This window comes from Filicampus tigris, chromosome 17, assembly GCF_054856515.1.
Source record: "Filicampus tigris isolate MCC_2025a chromosome 17, RoL_Ftig_1.0, whole genome shotgun sequence".
In the NCBI taxonomy this organism is placed as follows: domain Eukaryota; kingdom Metazoa; phylum Chordata; class Actinopteri; order Syngnathiformes; family Syngnathidae; genus Filicampus; species Filicampus tigris.
In genome coordinates this window covers 17,460,615-17,483,587 of record NC_141233.1, presented here as the reverse complement: position 1 = coordinate 17,483,587, position 22,973 = coordinate 17,460,615, and the positions used below count along the sequence as shown (strand labels likewise).

General features: G+C 45.0%; 1 long non-coding RNA gene across 3 annotated transcripts in view; it reads right to left on the bottom strand.

Annotated features, from left to right (window-relative positions):
- LOC147133818 (uncharacterized) overlaps positions 1–22,973 on the bottom strand; it is a 67,887-nt gene that overhangs the window by 35,306 nt on the left and 9,608 nt on the right. The window contains exon 4 of one of the 3 annotated variants that reach the window (XR_015090307.1): positions 6,966–7,198. The exons of the other annotated variants lie outside the window; for them this stretch is intronic. This is a non-coding gene — a long non-coding RNA (uncharacterized LOC147133818). Of the gene's footprint in view, positions 1–6,965; positions 7,199–22,973 lie in introns of those variants that run through there. 3 annotated transcript variants of the gene reach the window in all.

Below are 22,973 nucleotides of genomic sequence, written 5' to 3'. Positions count from 1 at the left end.
CCAGAGCTGAGGTTAATACTAACATTAGCATTATTTTTGGCTACTGGTAAGGGCACAAATATTATCCAAGAGGAGACTGAGGGCAGCAAAGCGGAGAGCGTGGAGTATGTTGATGCAGTGTCCTGTAGTTGGCAGACAAACAAAACGGCATCCGAGCGAGAAGCTCGAGTCCGCTTGGGATGTTTGGGCTCGGCGGGGGACGCGCCGAGGTGGATTTCAACTTCAATCCTCCTCCGCCGCATTCCGGGGCTCCCTGGCGAAGTGCCGCCAGGAGCCTTCAAAGGCGGCTCGGGCAAACGCGCCAGTTTGATATTCACATTTGCGTTTGATTTTATTTGTGTTGCTCGCCCAACCAAATAAAAGCATCCACAGATCAAATGTGGACGCTGTGCTGAAACATGGTCAACACCTTGAGTCAGAAAGTTCTTTTATGTGGGCTCAGAGCTAGCTAGCTAGCTATCACAATCAACAATCTATCCTTGGGGGACACCGTTTTTTGGTGTATTTTTGTTCTGTACATATTTTGGATTCTTTGAGTATTTGACTTGTATTTAGTGAGATTTTTCATTCATTTTAAACAAGAAAATAGCTCATGTCAAATTTGTCTCCAAGCCGATAAATGGGGGGCTGTTTGTCTGTAGCGGACATTGGCTTTCTCTCTGTTTTCCTGCATTTTTCCAGCAGATGTAAAAAAAGTGATTGAAATCCCAGCAGGCCTCATTACGCGGGGCCCTCCCGTGAGCTTTAAGGTCTTCAAGTAACGATTGAAACATGATTTGTATTAAAGCCCAGCACGCACGCCAGCCAGCCAGCCAGCCAGCGTCCTCGAGCCTGCGCTCAAATTAGCGGGGAGAGGGCGCGAGATATCCGGCCCCCCTTCCAAATGCCGAACGAAACGCCGCAGCATTCGATAATAAGGTGAGATTGTTTCACGCCGTCTTTTCTTTGATTCATTAAAATTGATGGCGTTTGATGCCGAGCATGACAATCCCTAGAGGGAGCTCACAGTTGTTAATGGAAATTGTTTAGCCTTACAAATATTTCAGACATTATTTCCTCATTAAGACTGTACTTCATTAAACTCATCCGAAGGAAATTGGACACATTGTAAATTGTACTACAGATGCAAATGTAAATGATAAGAAATCAATTAAAATAGAATTGGAAAAAAAAGATATTACTGCACTTCATGAATAAGGCCAATACGATGTACTAATTGATTAGAAAGAATTAAAAAAAAAAAGATCATTGTTTCTCCTATTTACAATTACAGTGAATCATTTATTCATTCTTATCGTTTGCACATTTTTAAACTTATATGGATACATTCTTTTGTATATCATATTTTATGTTGAATTGTGTTGTTGAATTACAACAAATATTTTAAGGTTATTTTCACAAAATGCCCGTGATTGAAATTAACTGAATCTGATTTCCTAATTAGAATTGTGTATGAATCGGATCCATATTTTTGTTTTAAAAGGCCAATTATGCCAACATTGTTACAATGATCTTTTTAATTATTCAAATCTATAATGAACTATGCATAAATTGGTTTTGTATATTTTTTTAATTTCCATCACTATAATTGTCGGTGTGATATTTTTGTAAAACAATTCACTTACCGATGTATTTACCATGTAACTGAAGGAGATGTACATTTAACAAACTGTACAACTCAGAAATAACATCTGAAAAGAATATTGGAATAATGTTTTGTAGTACTTATTTTTTAAATTGATTTTAGATTGTAGTTAGATGTTAATTAATAATAATAATATTCCAATCAATTATTTCAACAATTGACTTCTTTAATATTAACATAACACCAAGCATCCCTCCATCTTTTTTCTATAGCGCTTATCCGAAATAACGATTACAGGTGAGGGACAAGGTTCAAACCCAGAGCTCCTCACGGCGAGGCAGAGGCGCTAATCACGACTCCACCGTTTTATGCTCGTTGGCTCGCTCTGCAACTGTGACGCCCTCGTCACATCCGTCTTTCAACCCACATGTCCCCCCTTTGGTGACCCCGAGAAAAAAAAAAAAAAAAAAAAAAAACGGAAGAAAAAAGCCCCAGCTCATCTGGGCCTTCTCCTCACGTTCTCCTCTGGCTTCCCAGCTCGTCTGGGAGAGAGAGAGAGAAGCTTTGAAGGAGGCGTCTATCGATCGGCCTCCGCCATCATTGTGAGCCAACCTCCCACCTTCAGCCGGTATCGATCGCTTTCGGCTAGCGGAGGGCCGAGAGAGGAGTTGGAAGGAGGGTCCGAGGAGAACTCCGAGAGAATGATTGACAGTTGTCGCGAGAAGCGCTACTCGGGAAGTTAATGAGCCACCCATGCCCCGCAACTTCTGTATCCAGCGTTTGCCCGCTACATTTGCCCGCTACATTGCGGTTCATCGTTCACGGCATCGCAAGTTAAGAGCCTTAGCTTCTTTTTTTTTTTTTTTTTTGCTTGTCACGAGCCAAAATTACGCCGCCACTTGAGTGGAGTGGGCAAAAAAATGGAACAATTAAGATACTGTGATGCCATCACATGTGGGCAAGGAGAGCCGCAGCCAAAGATGCACTTTCAGACAATTATTGAACGTGGCAAACACAAATGCGTAATGGCAACACTACGGAATACAGTTTTTCCAGGACGCGGGTGTGATGCATAAGACTTAACACTCACTTTATCTGTCCTTCTGCGTTAAAAGCGGGATGTCTGTGGTTGTGGGGTGTTCTCCACCAAGAACTGAAGACCAAATGGTCTTAGAGTCCAAGACTTAGACGGTGGTCCTATAAGCCTCAAGAGACTACTGGCAATAAGACGTGTGACATCATGTTTCTAAAGCTACGTACACCGTTAGCCTGGGATCAACTTAGTAGTGGATCCCAGGGGTGGCCAAGCAGAGTGAGCCTACACTGCAGGTTGGGGGTGGGGGAGAAGGATTAGGACTTTATCCGGTGCTAATGAGACAAGCTGTGCTCCAAATCCCTGCAAATCAATAAACTAAGCTACTAAAGAGTCAATGATCTCAGACATTGGACACAAGCTGGCGCTCACCTTTCCACCACGTGCCTAGACTTCCACCTTTCACTGGAAAGGCTGCTTCAGTTCTCAATTCCCCGGAGAACAGATCCTGAAAAGTGTCACCCTTTCATTTTTCTTGAAAGAGTTGCCAATACTGAAATAGACCGCAAGGCCAAAGTCGACCGGGCCCTTTTTTGTGAGTCTGCTATTGTCTAAGATTTTCCCGCAAATGCCAGAACACCTGAAACTCACATCAGCCGCCCATTCTTCTGATTTACGGTTTCGGCTCGGATGCATTTGGAAGGATCTCTACGTGAACCGCACCCCCTGGTGGAAACAGGGTTAGAAAATAAACAGGGTTATAAACACAGCAAATAAACATGCCGCAACAGTCAGGAGGCACGTCAGAGTCTGACAGTTTTCCCCGGTTGCAACATCTGAAGTGACAGTAAGCGGGAAGCAAACATATCCTCTTGTCTTTGTTGTCCACCATCGCGGGTAGACACCCCCCGAAAAAAACAACCCACCCCCCTTCTGGGCCTCTCTTGGGGAAGTTGGGAGTGAGAGAGAGTGTGTTGATGGCGCCTTGATCAAGCCTTAATCCAGGAAGGAAGCACACCCCCACGCACATAACCCCCCGCCCCCTTCCATCTCGTCCCACTTTGGCCTGATCTGTGCTAACGGTGTCTGTGCATGCTAAACAGCCATGATGTCAGAGATGAGGAGACACAGCGGGGGTGACAGACGCAGGCCGAACGAGGTTCGAGATCGCTGTTGCGGCAGTTGGTTGAGTTGCGTCTTCCTTGCGGCGTCCGAATCCTTTGACGCTCGCAATGGTATTTTATTTATTTTGGCCAGAGAGTTGGCAGCCAAAATCGTCATCCCACCTTTCTTCCAAATGAAACCATCTCTCATTAGCCACATTTCTACATAATACTCACACAAAAATGTTTTGTCCCACTTTCATTTGTCCTCATTCTCAGAAGGAGTAGAAACACATGCAAGCAAATTGGACATTGACTCCCAAAACTTCATTTTGGGGCTAACCGATAGAAGTGGGGAACACCCTGGACCGTCATCCAGTTTACCTGAGCCAACTTACGGCGATAGAAGCGGGTGCACCTTGAGCGTTCATTCATCAATCCATTCATTTTCTGTCCTGCTTATCCTTTTCAGGGTAGCAGAGAGCTGAAGTCTACCACAACCAACTTCTGGTGAGAGAAGCGGGATACTACCCTGGAGTGTCAACCATCCATTTTCCACACTGTTTGCCCTCATTAAGGTGGCGAATAAATGGAGCCAATGGAGATTACTTTTAGCAAGAGAAGCGTGATCCACGCTGGACTGGTCACCAGTCAATTGCAGGGCACATGCAGACAAACGACCATGAGCATTGACAGAAATTTCACTGGAAAGTCAAATGGAAATGGCGCCGCTATCTTTAAAGAAAATAAATAAATCAGCGCCCCCTACAGTATGGGATGTACAAGTGCACCATCTACAGTCCTGAATAGGACATGAGTGAGGTATCCTGGCAAACGGCGGCAGGCGGGGGTTAAGAATCTTTCAGATCAGGTACACATAATGGCCCTCGTTAATATTCATAGTTTCCGCGGGTACGGTGAAGGTTAAATTTGACTTACTTTTCAACTCTCATTACTAATACATGACGCCAATAAGAATATTCAAAGCGGACGGGTGACCAAAGGTTGATGAGAAGCGTACCTTTCCTCTGACATTTAAAGCACATTACCATTTCAGCGCCCCGCCCCCCCAACACCACTCCACCTTCTTCCCCTTAAACGCACCAGAATATATCTGCTATAATCATCATACCTCTATCTGTCTCTCTCTCTCTCTCTCTCTCTATCTATCTATACATCTTTCTTGCTATCTTAAGAGTAAAAGTGCTCTGGTGCATAATGAAGTCTTTGAGCTAGCAGCTAGGCAGCTACGTACTTAGCCATCTACTTATCTACCATATTCTAAGCTACAATATGTACAGTAGCTAACTTGGTACAGTCGTTGCTCTGTTTGTACTTACCAAGTACGCATCTTTCTTCGATCTGGCTTGCTAGCCAGCTACCAAGCTACCAACTTATAGTAGGCTACGGGATTCATTGCCAGCAATGCCTTCTCTGCTAGCCTAAACACAATCAGGCAGTGACCTAAATTTACAACCTAAATTCTAATATTTGTCCCATGAAATTGTATTCATTAATTTACAACAAGTTACAAGGGTCTTAAGTGTTCATTTTGTAGCGTTTCTCTTGGCTGCACTGCATCCCGTACGTGTATATACGGATGTTAGATTTTTTTTTTCTGAGATTTCAGTGTCAGATTTCAGCGACTATGCTTAGTCCATCTATTTGAAAATTTTTCCCGTCATTCGTCAATCATCAGCAAAACGGACGTCCGTCAGTGACGGATAGACGGACCGGTCCGTCACATAGGCAGAGCACCCAGCTCTGCTAGTTTGCTTCCTACCCATCTTAAAATAACCCTCAATAATGGCTAGCTTGCTACCTACCTAGTAGCATATCTCAAGCGTGTGTGTGTGGTTTTCTCTAGCGTATCTGTATGACATACCGCCATGGTCGCTTTAGGTGAACAAACGGGTGACAAAAAGTGGCCGTCGGGAACTATCAGCATCAGCCGCTAGCTTGACATTTGGCAACGTGTCTAGCGCCTGAGGCGGTTGCTGCGGCAACAAGTCTATGGGATGACAGCGCAGGAGAGGACAGGTGACAGCAGGGAAGAAACACACATCTGAACCCACACATCATGTTTGATTAAGTGAGTTGAAGGGACGGATTATGCTAATGCTAATTCCATTCATAAATGTGTGAATCATAATAGAGACTCAATACTGTCAAGAGCTGTAGCAAAAATTCGCTTTGATTTAGTGTATAATCAAAGCAGAGACATCTGACAAGGCCACACAATATTTATCCGTAAAAGAAAAAATTCCAGAAGTTGAAACTTTAAAGGTTAATGAACAATGTGGTATGAGTATGGTACAGTATGGCTCGCACCCCTCCCCCAGTATGGGTCACTTTACATTTCTGTTGCTAAAATAATTATATCAGCATTCCATGACTCAAATAGATTCTGTTGTTTGTTCATGGGCCAACGCGACCAGCTGTGTGATTGTTAATCAATCACAACATAAAAATAAACCAAAAATTGAATACAGCTGTAGTGATTCTGTCAATTTGAGGCCTTCAATGCAGCACCGTGCTATAAAAACAACTAAATTGAACTTAAATTAGCTCTTGGACAGCTAACAAATACCTCGGACCCCCTCCTGGGCCCAACCCCCTCTGACCCGAATCCCCTTCTGGCCTGTTTGTCACTTAAACGAACGCTCTCAGACTGACAGGCCGACATCTCCCAGTCTTTAAAACCAAAACGACCGGCCGATAAATTTTTCATCCTTGCTCATCAGTGACGGACGGTCCCACCCGAAAATTCCTCCTCAGCGTGCGTCCCCCGCGGGCAACTCCTGCACGCCGCGGAAACCCGAGGTTTTCATCCTAAACGGCGGTAAATGGCCTGCCGCACAAATAATGCATAAACAGCTGTTTTGCCCAAGTAAGTTATCCTCTTAAAAGATTCAGAACCCTCTCCCGCTCTCTCTGCCGTCCGACAGACTCTCACTCGGTTAATTCATCAATTTCTTATGATAGCAACAGTTTGGCTTGACGCAGGCGTTTAAGTACCAATTAGATGAGGGGGGGAACACCTCTCAATATTTTTTCTTCCCCTCCCAAAGCGGCGAGGACCGTCCTTTCACGCCCGTCAAACCCTTTACCAGCAGGAGTGGCGATTAACTTTTTAGCACCGTCAATTATTTATCCTGGGTAATCGCTGATCAAAAAGGCAGAAAAACACACATCAATCACGAAGGACGTCAAACAAATCCAAACAAATTAGGGACTTCTATTACTTTTCCTTTCATTTTTAATATGTCCTTTAAGTTCCCGGGTGGTCCGGGCGCCTGCGCTACCACCAGTGGGCTTTCAAACTTGAAGATGCCACAGCCCCGTCCTGGCATTGTGATTAAGTAGGATAGCAGTTGTGGAGGACTTGACTTGAAGTGCTGCCACTTGGCTTGGCGGATGCATCTTCGGGCAGACATTTTGTGTCTCCTGAGTCGCTCAGATGTTCTTGCCAAGCGTCTGCAAAGATGGAACAAGAAGAAGCATCTTTGCAGAGAGAATGAAAATGTCACCCGTGTCTTCTGATCAGCGAGGGAATCCATTTTTTTCCTCTTTCTTCGACTTTCTAGCATGACAGGATGTAGAATTTGCTGAGCTTGTTGACCAAAACTATGAGAAGTTGGTGAGTTTCTGACAGGTGAGAATCACGAGAACCAAGGGGTTGCCTGGCCTTGCTAAAAGGGAAATGTAGGGGTTGTCTGCAGTGATAGATCCAGGCAAAAGTAATCAAATGGTGCACGCTGTTGCTTCTGAAGTTTCTAATTCGTCAGCATGTAAGATTCCTGAGCTAGGTGGCTAAAGTTTCTGGAAAATCAGACAATACCGTCACCACATCCACATCTGCATCCACCTCCAGGGCTGGTAAAAGTCACTAGAATTCAAGGATTGGCTTAACCTGGCAGGAGGTGGAATAAGAAAGGGTCACCTGCAGGGCTGGATCCAGAGAAAGGTCTAGTGTACAACATTGCTCCCTAAGTTTCAAGGTCATCATGATGTAGAATTCCCGAGCTTGGTGGTTCACTACCATTCCTTGAAAGCTACACACGAAATGCTAAAAATAGCCACTGCATTGATGAGTTTCCGATGGGTAATGGTTATGCCGGACCTATTATGAGGAGAACAAGAAGTAGGTGTAGTCTGCAGGACTGTTACCATTCTCGGCTGGCGTCAATCACCATTGGTTTGGAATCTACAGTATCCCCGATGACTTTGGTCAGAAGGCAGACCGCACCCTGGATTGGTTCTCGGTAAATTACAGGAAATAAATCTCCATCAAACGTATCAATCCGGAAGCTGTTTGGCGTTAACAGAAGTTGATCCCCAAGACCTGAACCCCGAATGTCATGATAAGAGTTAGGCAAAACATTACTTGAACTCCCATTACTCAGCTATGTCCCTTTGAGCTGAAAGCAATCGTCACCAAAGAAGCCTCATGAACGCTCACTTTGGACACAGCAGCTTCAATAACCATTTCGCAGGTGTAATTGCAGCCGCTTGCATCCCATTTTGTGTCAAAAGCCAGGGTCACCACTGTTGACGTTGGCACCAGTCATGATCTGAATTTAGAAAACAGCGCCGATTGTCGCGTTGCGCAGAGGCAGACATCGAATTGCCTGAACACGGGAAAACCACACCAGTCAATTGAACACCCACTTTGGATTTGGCAATGTTTTGCTTCATTTTTTTTTTAGGTTTTACCTCGAACAACAGTTCTTCGATGAAATTGCAACGTTTGGTCATCTGGTATCATCTAGGAGGGAAACAAAATGAAGGTAGAAAGGTATCGAACATCAAGCAAAAACAAGTAAAGGCCTGAGGAGGAAGTTCAGTGTGACCTCCAACCTTCAGGGGACAAGCACATTCCCTTTCCCGGGACGGCGTGCTTTTTACGCGTGAATATTTCATGACACTTTTAGCGCACATTCTGTATGTTCAAGGCTAAAGCATCGCTATACGTTTTTACGCTCATAATTCTTCTTCACCCCACCTCATGTTCTTTACTTTTACGCTGTGTTTCTTTTTGTGTGTTTCATAATTGCATGAAATATTCATAAAGCTGATCTCATGCTGAGTGGGGAGACAGGGAGCGGGTGTTTTTGTTTGTTTTACCCGCTTCCTCTTCCTCCTCTCCTTCTTCTCCTTGTCAGCAACGTTCTATTTCCCATGAGTTAAAGAGCGACCAATCAAAAAGCGCTTTCTTCACAAGGAGTCCGAGACTTTGAAAAATAGGCGTCCTGAGATTTGCCTTCATTTTCTTACGAGAGACATTTGGTTGCATCAAGGCAATTAGCTCTTTGGCGTCACCACCAATTATCCCATTCAATTAAGGCCTCTTCCCAGATAATAAAGTCCCGTAATTGATTTTTTATCCCAGGGCCTTTTTTCTCTGCTCGTTTTTCCGCCGTCTTACCCTCATTAGGCGAGTCAACATACCGCGCCTGTGTAAAATCATTTGTCAAACACTGCCTTTAATTGGCCGGGTGGTGCAAATCGGGGGCGTTTGTTGCTCCCCTTTTGTTGCGGACGAGGCTCCTGAGTTGGGTGGTAGTAGTGGTGGTGGTAGTGGAGGTGGTGGAGGGGTTAAATGAATCATTCATTAGGGTCCACAGAGGAAGAAGAGAAGAGACAGAGGAGGAGGATGTTCAAAGGAGAAACGTTGTTGAGTTTTTTCTTTTTTTCCCTCGCTGGCCCGTTGGAGAAGCAGGAGGTCGGTCGCCCCAGGGGAGCCTGGCCCATCTCCAGCCGAAAGATGGGCGGCGGGTTCTGTACGGACCCCCCCCACATACATCTACCACCTCCCTCCACCCGAGTGCCCCCGGGCTGCTGGGGTCGGCCTCCAGATGTCTCTAATGAAGCCCCTGGCTGGGCTGAGAAACACTGCAAAGAGTGTCAAAAAGTGAAGATATTTCAATCTGACTCGGACGGAAGAGTCCGAATTGATCGGTGATGAAAATGACCAAACGGTCATCAAGCCGTAGACTTCCGCCAAGGCTAACAAAAGTGAGAAAAATGCAGAGTGATTGACTGTAGACAGAGAATTGCTTTCAGTGTGTGACAATAAACGAACCAACTAACCAAAACTGCTTGTCAAATTTGATTATCCTTTGTTGGTTAGTTCCTTTGCTAGCTGACACCATTGTCCTATTTGTTCGTGTTCCTTCGTTACATTCCTACGTGATGTCCTATCGTTCCGTTCCTTCTGTTAATTCACACAATTGGTCTGTTTCAACACCGTAGTCCTTAGTCATGATCCATTGCTCTTTCTTTGGTACATTCCATAATGAAGTTCCTTCGCCGGTGGAAATCCATTGTTACGTTCCATCATTCAGTATTCCTTCATTTCCTTTCTACGTTCTTTTGTCGGTGGAAATTCTTGGCAGCAGTTTTTGTGTGTTCATGTTCATGAACAAGCCAACCAACCACCATTGATGAGTTTGTACATTCCTTCGATTCTTCCCTTCCACTGTTTGATTCCATCGTTCCTATCCTTTTTGACCTTTTATTGAGTTCCTTTGTTCAATTCCATTGCTGCGTCATCAATATGTTCTTTCGTTATATTCCTTTATTACTTTCCTGTGTTAAGGTCCTTTTTGACATCCATACATTAGATTCATTTGTTACATTCCTTCCCTTAGTTATGTTACATGGTTACATTGTGACTGGAGGTTTCTTGGTAAATGTTTTCGTGACGTTCCTTTGTGTTCCATAGCCACGAATTTGTTCCCTTTCTGTTCTGTTCATACGTTATGTTCTTTTGTTTCGTTTCCATGTTATGTTCCTCTGTTATGGTCCTTTGTTCTGTTCCATCGTTTCATTTTTTTGGGACGTTCCTCTTTCTTTCCTTCACTTTGTTCAGTGTTTCCTTCCTTCCTTTCCACCAAACAGTTGCTTCGTTTACGGAGATTGCGCATTACTACCTATACAAACAATATTTCATGAGTAAGCTAGTGAGTTGCTGGCCCCACATTGAACGCCTCACATTGCATTTAACTGAAGACATTAAATAGGACACACAAGAAATCGTTGGCTCTTCTATCGTAACGTGTGAGTAATAAGTGTCCATATGAATGCCTAACAACCTAAATATCTACATACATTTTAGTATGCACTTGACATAAGTGATTATTCCCTTTGGAAATACACGTACACGGCGGCATTTAGTGTTTTAAAAGTATCGGTATTATCTTGTCTGCGTTAGTTTGTGGTCGCGTCTACGGGGACTTGAGGGCTAATACGAGCGCGCGTGTGTGCTAATTAAGCTAATAGAAATACTTTGAGAGATTTCCTAATGAGACTAATTATGGAGGCGGCGGGCGGCTCGTTATCAGCGCTGCTCATTAGAAGGAGGCTGTTGAGGAATTTTCTAGAAAACTTAAATGCATTTTATTTTTTCCATCTTATTTTATTTCAATGTCAAATTTTTATCTGATTTTTAAAATTTCAATCACAATAAAAATACAATTGTTTACAGTTACTTAAACTGATACTTTATGGTCATATGTTTCCGGTAACTAGTACTAAACATTGTGATCCCAAACTTTGAATAATCTTCATGACAACAAAGATTCATTAGTTTCATTAATATTTCAGTCCTAATTGTTCATTATGTTACTTAGACATTCAAAAAGAACCCTAAACCACACGCTGCTTCACCGGGATGATGTGATCACACATACTACTATTGTACTAGCATCCTGCTCTGGTTAAATTCCATCACAGAGGAAAAAAAAAATCTTCCGTTCAGAGCCAAAATGTTCCCGTCAGGTTTCGGGCCCGAAAGTTTTTTCCGGCCACGCGCCAAACTTTATCAGCATCGATCTGACCAGGGAAGGCCTCACCAAGCCCGAAGCCCCCCCCAATACTCCCCCCCCCCCCCAGTCCTGCCCGCTCCGTGTCGGAATAAGAAGCGTGCGTGTACAGTAGAGTGCACTGAGTGGACGCGGGGCCGAGCGCAGGCAGAAAAACAAGGGGCCCCTCCATCCATAATTCAGAGGAAGGCAGAGAGTGTACAGTGTGTGTGTTGCTTGCTTGGTGGGGGAGAGGCACAGCATTAATGGACTTATCTGCTACACACTAGAAAAAGACAAAAAAAAAATCTTTCCTACACTGCTTTTTCCTGATACTCTACCTAGTGACAGCCAAATACACTCTTATAAGAACAAAAATGATATCAGAATGATGCAAAATAAATATGCTCATGGTTGTTTTATTTATTTTTGAAGTATACACTAACAAATCAAAATGAGAACACATTTTTTTAAATGACTAAATTATTGCAGTGTCATTATAATTGATTTATTAGATATTTCAAGACAAGAGAAATACAATGCCTGCTATAATTATAATGATAGAAAAATGGTAAACATCTGTTCTTATAATAGCTATTATTAATGTTACTGGATGGTAACAATGTGTGAATTGGGTTAGGATCAATACAAAAAGAATCAATATTACAAAATAAATGCTGATTACAGTATTTAATGTATTACACTAAGCCACTGCTTATTATTTCATAAAAAGAAGAAAACCCTATCATTCAGTTGTTGTAATAAAATAATACACGTTTAGTAAATAGTATATTTTTTGAGTAGCCTTAAAATAAGAAGTGTTAATACATCTAAAAAATATAACATGAAAATAAATGATTAAAAAAATTAAAAAGCAAATATTTTCAAAAATAAATCATAAAAGTAAACATAATAATAGTTAACTACTATACATCCATACCCCCCCCCCCCCCCACAAAAGTGCATTGCAAGTGAGTCCCCCCAATGGGACATACAAAGAGGCGGGGTCCATTATGTGCAATGACCACTCAAGTACTGTATGTCACTGAGTGTTTTGTTGCTTTTTCCATCCACGTGTGCACTCCAATGACACGTCTTGGGGGACCTGTGCTCCTCTTTTGCCAGGCCCGCATCACAACATGCAAGAGCTCGCTCAGTTATTTTAGAAGCCCAAAAATGAAATCACATTCGAGGCCATTCATTAATTAACAAGTGTGTCCATTGTGTAAAACTGAACACAAAAAAGCTGTGCGTGATGACTCTCTCTCACACACACCCGCACATTTATATAATAAGACACACAAAGGAGTGCGTGTAGCGCTTGGTCGTGGACGCTCGGGGAATGGCGGCCTCCTCATTGATTCTCGCTCACTGACTGTCCCACCGGCCATGTCCTTTAAAAACACGACTCAACGTGTATGCGTGTGTGTGTGTGTGTGTGTGGCTGAGCTACTTCCTTACATCATCTGCATGGCTGAACTCAGAGCGCTAACACAGCCATGATTTCTGTTACCCTGGGAGACCAAAGTGTGTACGCGTATGTGTGCGCACGCATGTGTGTGTGTGTGTGTGAGAGCAGCTTTGCTTGCAGTTTTGGGGTCACGGCGAAGTGTTTTGTTTGTTTTCTCTCATATTCTTGCCGGGCTATTTGTCCTCTCTCTCTTTTCACTCCATTCCTCAGGAGGACCACAACCATCACATGACCCAAGTGGAGGAACAAGACTGCCTTGCCGGTAAAATGGGGTTTTCAGCTATTCGTGCAGTATACGTGGTTCAAATTTGGTAGCAGTCGGACAAAAGGTCTCGGACAAGCATGGCCAAATTGACCCAGAAGTCGCCGCTTCGAACCCCAAATGACTGACTTTCTGTGTCTTTGCGAGTATGGGTTCTTGAGACTTTTTGTGAGTCTACTCAAGACAGAAACGTCTACTAAATGTCATGTTTCGAAATGGACAAAAAAAGGCATCAGGAGCTGGATTTTCAAAGAAGAACCACAACATAAACTGGACCGCTACTGACCTGGAAATGGCCAAAATGAAAATAGGTGAAACTGAGGCTGAATTATCCCCAAATTCTATGGAGCCAATCATCTGGAAATGGCTAAAACGACCCTAAAATGGCAAATTCAAACCAAAATAGAAGACTTCCCGCGTCTTTTCACGCATGGATTCCTGAGAAGTTTGTGTGGGTCTCGTCATGATAGACCTGCCTTCCAAATTGCATTTTTCTAAATGAAACTGGCTTCGAGGGCTGATGGCCTCAAAGCAAATTGTCTGACTTCCTGTCTTTTCTAGCATGGCTTGTTGAGATTTTTGGGGTGGGTCTACTCATGTTCGACACCTACCAAATTTCATGATTCGAAGTAAGATTCATATAGTCATTTTTGTTGCCTTAGGTGTTATTACGCACTTTTATGACTCGTTATGCACTTGCATAAGTGTGTGGGTTAGTTTAGTGCTATGAAAGTAGCTGCAAATACTTTACAGCCCCGTGAATCCAGCCGTAAAGACAATAAACGTCCTGTTCGATAAGTGTTAAATAATGTACTGTAGCTTAATACTTCGTAAAGCTCAGTCGAGCGGCGGCGCTCCAAACGTTAGCTCTGCGGCCTGCCGTCGCAGACGCGACCTTTTGCCTCAAGCGCTGAAACGCTCCCTCAAGTATCTCCATTTGTCTTCTTCTTCTGCAACCAGCACTCTCCTCCACCTCTAACCCCAGGAGGATGTTTCGCGCTGCTGCGCGCCGCTTTTTTGTGCGCTTTTTCTTTTTACGTGCCATTGGCTTTGCCATGTTACAATTCTGTCCGCCGCCTCTTGCATCATTTAACAGAAGCCTCCCACGGCGTGATGACGGCGGACAGGTAGGAGAAGACAAAGACACGGGGGGAACTGAGGGAGGATGTGGGCATGGATAAGACCAAATAAAAACCAGTCGAAACAAGCTCAAGTCAAACTTGGACGCGACGCTCCGTCCATTTTTGCTGCCATATGGCAAAAACGCTTGGCAATTTAGTGTTGTCCATCTGTCTACGATACCGATTGGGGCTCATTTGGCTGGATTCCCTAGGAGGACGAGCCTTGGAATATGCAGAAAAATGGTTGCTTCAAACCAAAACGGCTGACTTCCTGTTCAATTCCAGGCATGTGTCATCCCCGAGACCTTTTCTTGCATCCTGTTATGATAGAAACCTCCGCCGTATTTGGGGCTTGATTTACAAACAAAATCAAGTATAAAGTGATGGAATTGGAAGTGGAAGTGGAAGACAAAGCAACATACTGTATTACAGAGGTATGGTAAAGAACTAGATGCTTCTACATAAAAATCCATGTTTGGTATGATTGACCTTGTCCCGAGTACATGAAAAGTGGATGTACAGGTTTGCGCCCATCCTATGTAACACTGCATTTAAAATTTGGGACAACAGACAAGGAAAACTGTTGGCTAGCAGCAATTCCATAAATGTCAACGGGTGAGATCAGGTTCCAAGGCTGATTTTTTTTTCTTCTGACTGAGTGACTTTTATTTTACCCTATGTCTGAATCCTGTTTTATCCTCCGCCGTGTATATGATGACCTCATCATCGTCATGACTCATCCAAAGTTGATGTCACTTTCGGAAAAGCAGCTCCTAGTTGCACGGGAGGGTTTCGTCAACCTCCCAAATGGTGCGGTGGAAGTGAACTGTTATTAATTTCTCTAGCTTTTAGGCTGGGGATGTGGATTTTTATTTTTTTATTTTTTTTTGCTCAGGGTTTTGAGGCGTTCTCCACTAGGACTACACTTGTATATTTCATGTGTCCCTCACACTTCTGCAGACACTGCCCAGAGGAGGGTAAGTCATCCCAAATGCTGGTCTTTAAGCATTTATCCTTGTGGGATGAAGTCTAAGGGTGTGTTCACACTTTTTATCGAGTCCAGACAGAGATATGTCACCAGGAGAGGATGGTTCAGACATCCTACACCAAAATTATGAACCGAAGTGCACCAGAGTCCACCAAGGTGACTGAGACCATCTCTGGCCGCAGACTTCGTTTTAACCCTAGAACACCAACGTTAAAATTAGTAACACCATCACTAACGTCGAGTACATTTAACCCGATATAATAATCAGGATAAAATGCAGTTTTCATCCACTTGTGTAAAAGTACACCATTGTATGCCAAATTGGAAGTTGTCTTCTTTAGTTTCCCAATACAAAACGTCACAATAAAAAAATCGTGCGGGTGAAAAATCACCCGACGCTCGAAGGGTTAATCGAACGAAACCTGTGTGAACACAGACTTCTAATTACGTTTGCTGTTTGGTCTGCTATGCAGTGTTTACACTTAAGTGGCTATGAACTGAACTGCACTGGTGATCACTTGCAATTTGACCAAGACCGCATCTTCAAGTGGTTTGGTGGACATTAGTAGGTCAGATGATGGACTGCCCTAGAGTTGGTTTTCACCGGACCAAACATGACAAGTGTGAACACAGAATTCAGTTGAAGCAGTTCAAGCTTCCAGAAGTGAACAGGAAGTCGGCCAATCTGGTTTGAAGTTACCATTTTATCGCAAATTCCAGGGCTCGTATTTACTCTAGGCGTACTCCTGTGAGGGAATTCATCCTATTGAAACCTGAGTGAAATTGAAGTTTTTGGAAGCCTCAAGATGCCTGAAAACTCACCAGTTTTGGCAAGTGTGTGTACCCTGGTTAAAGTGTATGTATTTGAGGGGTGCCGAACACATCCGCCCAAAACTCACTCCAAATTCGGTTCTCTAAATTTGGACGTACGCAGTTCAGACAACCGGTCCATGATGCATTGACACTTGAGAGCATGTCTCAAGTGAGTTCACTTGCAAACCGGCCAAGTTGACTCGTTCGATTTTCTGCTCTCCCGTCACGTCTTTGCCAAAAAGTGTGGCTTGCTCAGGAGCATTCTGAAATCAATCAGACGGCAGCCACAGGTTCACCACCCCCCACCATCCAGGAGTTAAAACCAAGCAACAACGAGATAAAAGCTCAGCAGGAAAAAGGTCTGAAATGATTCAGAAGAAATAGATGAAGGAAATGGAAGGTGTGTATGGGGGGGCGGTTAGGGCGCACCTGGCAAGGGGTCAGTGAAGCACTCTGCGAGCATAACCAGGTTAATGGGGAAGCGGACGGGCGCCTAGATGGGTCTGATGGGAAAACGAAGGGAGGGGAGGGTTGTTTTTGAGTGAAGCTTTAGCGTAAAGTAAAAGAGCAAGGAGGAGAGGGCCAAATGGGATGATGGAGGAAAATTCTTTTTCTTGTCCGCCTTCCTATTTCCTTCTTCCCCACTGAACCCCCCCCCCCCCCCCACACCCGCCTGTTTTAATCTGACTAAATAGGATAACCTGCTCTTCATAAAAAATGGATGCCACTTCATTCAAGGGGACCCACCGGCTGCACCCCCCGGAGGCTTCAGGCCGGCCGAGCACGGGGATCTCCGCTGCCAAAAATCACTGGCCGTAATTAATTACCTACCCACACGGACGACGCCCCTGCCAGTACCCCCGTCGCTCGGCAGCTTCAGCCTCCCCTCGCCGCCTCCGCAAATTTCGGAGTGGTGAGATTGAGAGGTGTAAGCAGAAAAACAGAATGGATGGTTGGAGGGGGGGATGGAGGGGTGGGGCAGCTGCTTGCTAGGCACTGCGAGCTTTTTAGCCAATCACGCGGGGGAGTTTGTCAAGCAGGAGATTGCAGTCTGAAATATTAATGTTGAACCCGCTTACGCCCCCTTCCCCACCACCACCCACCCTCCCCCTCCTCGCTCCTGGAAGGGACACTTGCCCGTCAATATTTCATGAGGCGGGCCCAGACACGGGCAGGCGCTGCTGGGCCGCCCACCACTCGCACCCCCGTCCACCCCATAACGGTACACGCATCAGCCACCCCTTTGCCTTTAATGCAGCCAGCGGTGGTGGTGGAGGAGGAAGGGAAGTTGGGCCGCGGGGTCGGCGGTGAAGTACGGGTGAGCGAGGTCCTCTCGGGCCTGGCGAAAACTGAAGAGGAGGTGCGCTAAAAGTTGCGTAGCCAACTCATGGCCTTTCATGTGAGGTTGCGGGGGTGAGCGGGGAGGAGGGTGGTAGTCAGCGGGTTCTGAGCGTTCAGAAGCCCTCGGAGGTGCGGAGCGCTACTGCGGAACAAGTGATCCGAGTCGGTCAGGTGTCCGGGGAGCCGAGAGGCCGCTCTGAGCGACTTTAGCTGCTCTTCGAGTCCGACGCGCGCTTGACGCGAGCGTATAAATGTGGTCGATGCTGCTGCTGCCGCCGCTGCACCACAAGAAAAAAACAATTCACTCCTGCAGACTTTATTTTGCTCCAAATTGGTGGTTCATGGCCCTGGAGGGCGTCAGAGGATGGTGGGATGTCCAATCCCATAGACCAATGTCAAGAAGGGCCCCTAAAGCAGAAAGATCTCAAGATTGGATTGACTTTTAATAGGAAACTGAAAACCAAACCCTTCTGCATTCAAGTTTAGAAATGCTAACGCTATGTGTATACATGCGGGGATTAAATATTTATACATCATTCTGAACTGGTTTCCAACTGAAGTTTGTGAATAGACATTAAATGATACCTTGACTTGGGCTGCTCTGATACTTGGCTGGTCCAAGGCTGTGAGGAAAAATGCGTTGCTTCGACTGTCAACAATTTTGTTCATGTGTGTAAGCAAGACTTCTTGCCACACAAATAATACAATAAGACACTGAGACAAGTTGCTAATATAAATGTGCAGCAAACTATATCGAGTTGGCCTTATTTTAAAGCCCCTGATCAGGGATTTTGAGATCCGCTACTATTTTGTCAATACGTCAAATACCTAGCAGGAAATAGGCGCAAGAAAAAAAGGGTAGTATTGTAATGTGTGTATTCAGGGAGATTATGATAACACACTACGGAGTGAATCTCCACTGGATAGTGTGTGAATATAAGTGTGCTTAAGATGAGGGACACTAATGCCCCATGAAAGCCCTTCAGAGTCCCGGTCTCTTGAACTTTGAACTCCCCTAGAGCGCTTGGTGTGTCCTGACACCTCAATAATTGATGTGAGGAAGAGGGAACAAGTCTCTCTCTTTCACACACACACACCTGCATACACAGGTCACTCACACACTCCTCACATACACACGCGCATGGTTATCGATTTTGTTAACTGACTCGATGTGGACACGCAAGGCGAGTTGTGAGTCAACACATCTTTTCACGCCTTTGACTGGTCTTCATTCAATACTCCGTTTCTATTTGGCCGGTCGTAGGATGCCCACCGCCCGTCGCATTTCCCACCAGCCGGAGCTTTGCCTACCGGACAGACCTTTGACAACTGTCCGGAGCTTTGCAGCTTGTTGATTTGCCCACCGGCCGTGGCCTCGCACACCGGCTGTCATTTTGTCCACTGGCTGTATGTGCCCCACCGGGTGCGGACTCGTCTACCGTTCCTATTTTGGCCCACCAGCAGTAGCTTTGCCAACCGAGCTCCAACAACCGGACGTAGCTTCATCCACCATCCCTATCTTTGTCCCCGGTTTGTGCGTGCCCCACTGGCCGTAGCTTTGCCCAGCGGCCGGAACTTCGCCCACCAGCCGTACTGTATGTGGCCCACCGGCCACAGCTTCACCCACCGTCTGTATTTCCACGCGCCGGCCGTAGCTTTACCCACTGCCGTTGCTTCTCCCATTGGCTTTAGTTTTGCCCACTGGCCGTAGCTTCGCCCGCCAGTTGTATTTTCACCCACAGGCAGTACCTTTGCCCGCCGGCAATAGCTTTTCCCACAGGCTTCAGCTTTGCCTCCCGTCTCTAGCTTTGCCCAGCGGCCTTAGCTTTGCCCACAGGCTTTAGCTTCACCCACCCACAGTAGCCCATTGGTTATAGTAGCTTTGTCCATTGGGCATATCTTCGCCCTGGCAATATTTGTCCAACCCTGTTTTTTGTTAGTTTGAAACTTTTGGCTCAGGTGTCTCAACTGAGGCTGACTGATGGGAACGCTTGCCCCTTCTCTTTTCCGTGAGGGTGTGTTCAAGATGAAGGACATGTCGCTATTTTACGACAGACCAAGTGTGAAATTGAAATGTTCCCAACATCTGAGGCTGACCTTGTAGATAGCGCTGCCCCGCCGGGGGGATTAAACATAGATTTAAATTCCAGAATAATCAAATGGCCTTAAAAAGGCATCAAATGTTCCTTTGGCATTCCTAAACCACACATATGTATATATGTATGTGTATATGTATGTGCATATATGTGTGTGCAAAGGTCTTTCATGTAAACCATACGTTTAGCATTTTGTTTTACGTGTGTAACTGGTAGCACGTTAGCTTTTCAGCAAGTCTTTTAAGGCTATTGCTGTTCTTTCTGAAAAATCACTTTGGTTTTGATACTTTATATTGCTGCAAGTTGTCTTGTCAGGGGTCATCACAGTGAGTCTCTCGCAGGTTTTTTGCTGGACTTTCATTCAGGCTTAACCGTCTAAGGGAATTGGAGCACTAGCCGGGAATTGAGCCTGCGCCGACTGCATGAAAAGCAGCAGCATATACTACAACACAAACGAAATGGCAAATTTTCAAGTTTCTTTAAAACATCACCACTCCAACTGTTTTTTTCCTCGATGACGGACTGTTTGCAATTTGAAAGCAATTATGACTGTCCGAGCAACCATTTACACATTTTTTTTACTCCGAAAACAAACATTGTAAATTTATCATGGCGGCGGTAACCACGCCCCCCCCCCCCCCCCCACACACACACACACACGCACACACGCCGCCCTCCAACAACTCCACCCTTACCCCGACAGACAGGCAGCTCTAATCGTATGCTTAGGGGAGTTCCTCAGACGGATGGGAATGTATCAAATATTTACCGTCAGGCACTAGCTAGCAGTGACATACACACGGCATGAATTTAACATGGCTGCCGCCAAGACAAAAGGCAGGGCCGCCAGGAGCTAGCTTCTACTAAGCCGGACCGCAAGTGTAAGGGGGCCCGCTAAGGCTCCAGCTAGGCTTCATCTCGGCCCGGCCTCAAGGCTGCGCCGGTGAGTCGCGTGGCAGGCGAGTGCATTCCAGGTCTTGGCACGCATGCTTTTATTTCCTGCGTGTGTGTGTGTGTGTCTGTGAGAGAGAGAGAGAGTGTGTGTATGTGGAAGTGTGTGGGTGTGTGTTTTGCCTTAAATTACGGGTGCTGTTTGTTGAGTGGTCCAGTGGAGCGTACAGTGACAGATGATGTAAATTATTAATTGCTTTCCTGTAGCTGAGTGTGGTGGGTCTTGTCCTCCTTCCCTCTCTTCCATCTTTCTCCCTTGGTTACCCTCTTTGTCTCTCCGCTTCTTTTATTTTTCTGTGTTGGGTGCCTCTTGTTACTTGAAACTACTACCCATATTTTTGTCAGGTAAAGTTGCTTTTTCAGGTACCCCATCGTGAAATGTTCTCCCAAAGAAGACCAAAATTTTGATTGCCAACATTGACTGGGAAGTTCGTAATTTAAGACCCAAAGACACATGAGACTTAGACCAAAAATGGGAAATAAATCCAAAGCGATGAAACTGTGCACAAAAAGTGATATAAATTAGACTAAAAATGTGGAGCAAACTAAAAACCTTAATTGTAAAGATCAAAATTCAACACTCCGGAACACAAAGAAAACTAAAAAAGTTGACTGGAAAGTTTGAGTTTCAAAACCCAAAGACAAAAAGAACAGAAAAATACAAATCAAAACAAAAACTTTGATGACGAAGATTAGGTTTCATGATCCACAGACAGAAAAGACCAAAAGAGACAGAAAAAAACAATAATGTGGATTGTGAAGATTGGGTTCACAAAAAAAAAAAAAAACTCAAAACGCAAAGTTTTAGTTTCAAGGCCCAAAGACACAAAATGAGACTCAACAGAGTCAGATAATGCAAAGAAAACCAAACACGTTGATTGCAAAGATCAGGTTTGGAGGTTCAAAGAGCCACAGACACAAAAAAGAGAGATCCAAAAGAGAGGAAAAACGGGAGGAAAAAAACTTTATTGCAGAAATTGGATTTCAAGACCCCCCAAAAGGCCAAAAGAGACAGAAAACACAGAAAAAAAACTGCTGGTCACTCTACAATAGATGAACACTCCATCACCTAGGTCACAGACCACCCTATGAAAACAGACACCCGGGTCATCAACAAAAAAACAACCACTGCACTACCTCCCTCTACCAAATTGGACCACTCGACATCCGAGCTGTGCGCTGTTGTACAAAATATGACAACTATACCGCCTGCGTCGTAGATCACCCTGTGAAACGGGGAACAACACTACTTCTAGGTCGCAGTCGACTCTACGAAAGATGACCACGTTACCACCCAAGTTTGAAACCCCACACTCTATCTACCACCCAAATCTCAGACCACTCCATCAACCCATTAAGCCTGGGAGCGCATAACCGCGTCTCTACCACTAGAGCCGGGAGCGCTGTTGCGTCTTTCTACCTTTCAAACCGGGGGAGCGGATATGTCGCTGTCCTCTTTTAATCCAATTCTCCGTCTCATAGCCAACTTAATGCATCAGGATATACACGTGGCGCTGTCGCGAGACCGCGGAGGATGTCGTGGAATTTTTTTCGAGCTAATGGCGGACGCCGTCGATCGCCGGGAGCTCTGATTAAAGTAACGGCAGTGATATATGGATGACGTGCGTGGCCAGTGGGACCGATCGAACGTGATATGATATGGTTTGTAGACAATTATGATATTGACGTCTTTGTAACAGAAAAGATTTTTTTCAATTAAAATAGTGCTTCTCTTGCACTGACACGTTATTTTTACATCTTCGATTGAAACAGTAAATAACAATCAATTCCGCCTGTGTGAAAGCCACATGTCTAAGCTCTTTAATTCTTTTGGAATGATGTTTCAGTCTGCTACAGGGGCTGAGATATTAATCATTTTGTAAGTGTTGAATTTTTGGGAGAACTTCAGGTTTTCACAAGGATAATTCCAAAGGCGACCGACGGTTCTGGGGAGCTGTTGAGAAAGGCGCTTTAGGCCTTCATGGGTTAAAGATAATAACGGTAGCATCCAGGTGACAGACCACTCTATGAAAGACAACCACGCTATTAGGCAAAAGGCCGGCCGGCAAAGTGAATTCATAAAAGTATAAAGAGGATATCAACTCGGGTGTCCCCCCCCCCCGATAAGAGAGGCCGTGTGGCCAAAATTCAACCCAACAATTCTTGGTCACCCGCTAAAATATTGATGACATTTTCACGGTGAGGTCATTTCTTTTCTTTGCTTGCGCTCCTCCGCATACCGTCAGCAGGTATGTTGTCACACCCTCCACTTTCATACATATGACCACGCGACGTTTCAGAAAGGGACGATGGGGGTGCGTAAGTGCGTGCGAGCCGGCGAGGGGGCCATTTGCAGGTGGGGGGAACGGACACGCTGTGGCACTCAAGAGGGCGGCTCCCGCCT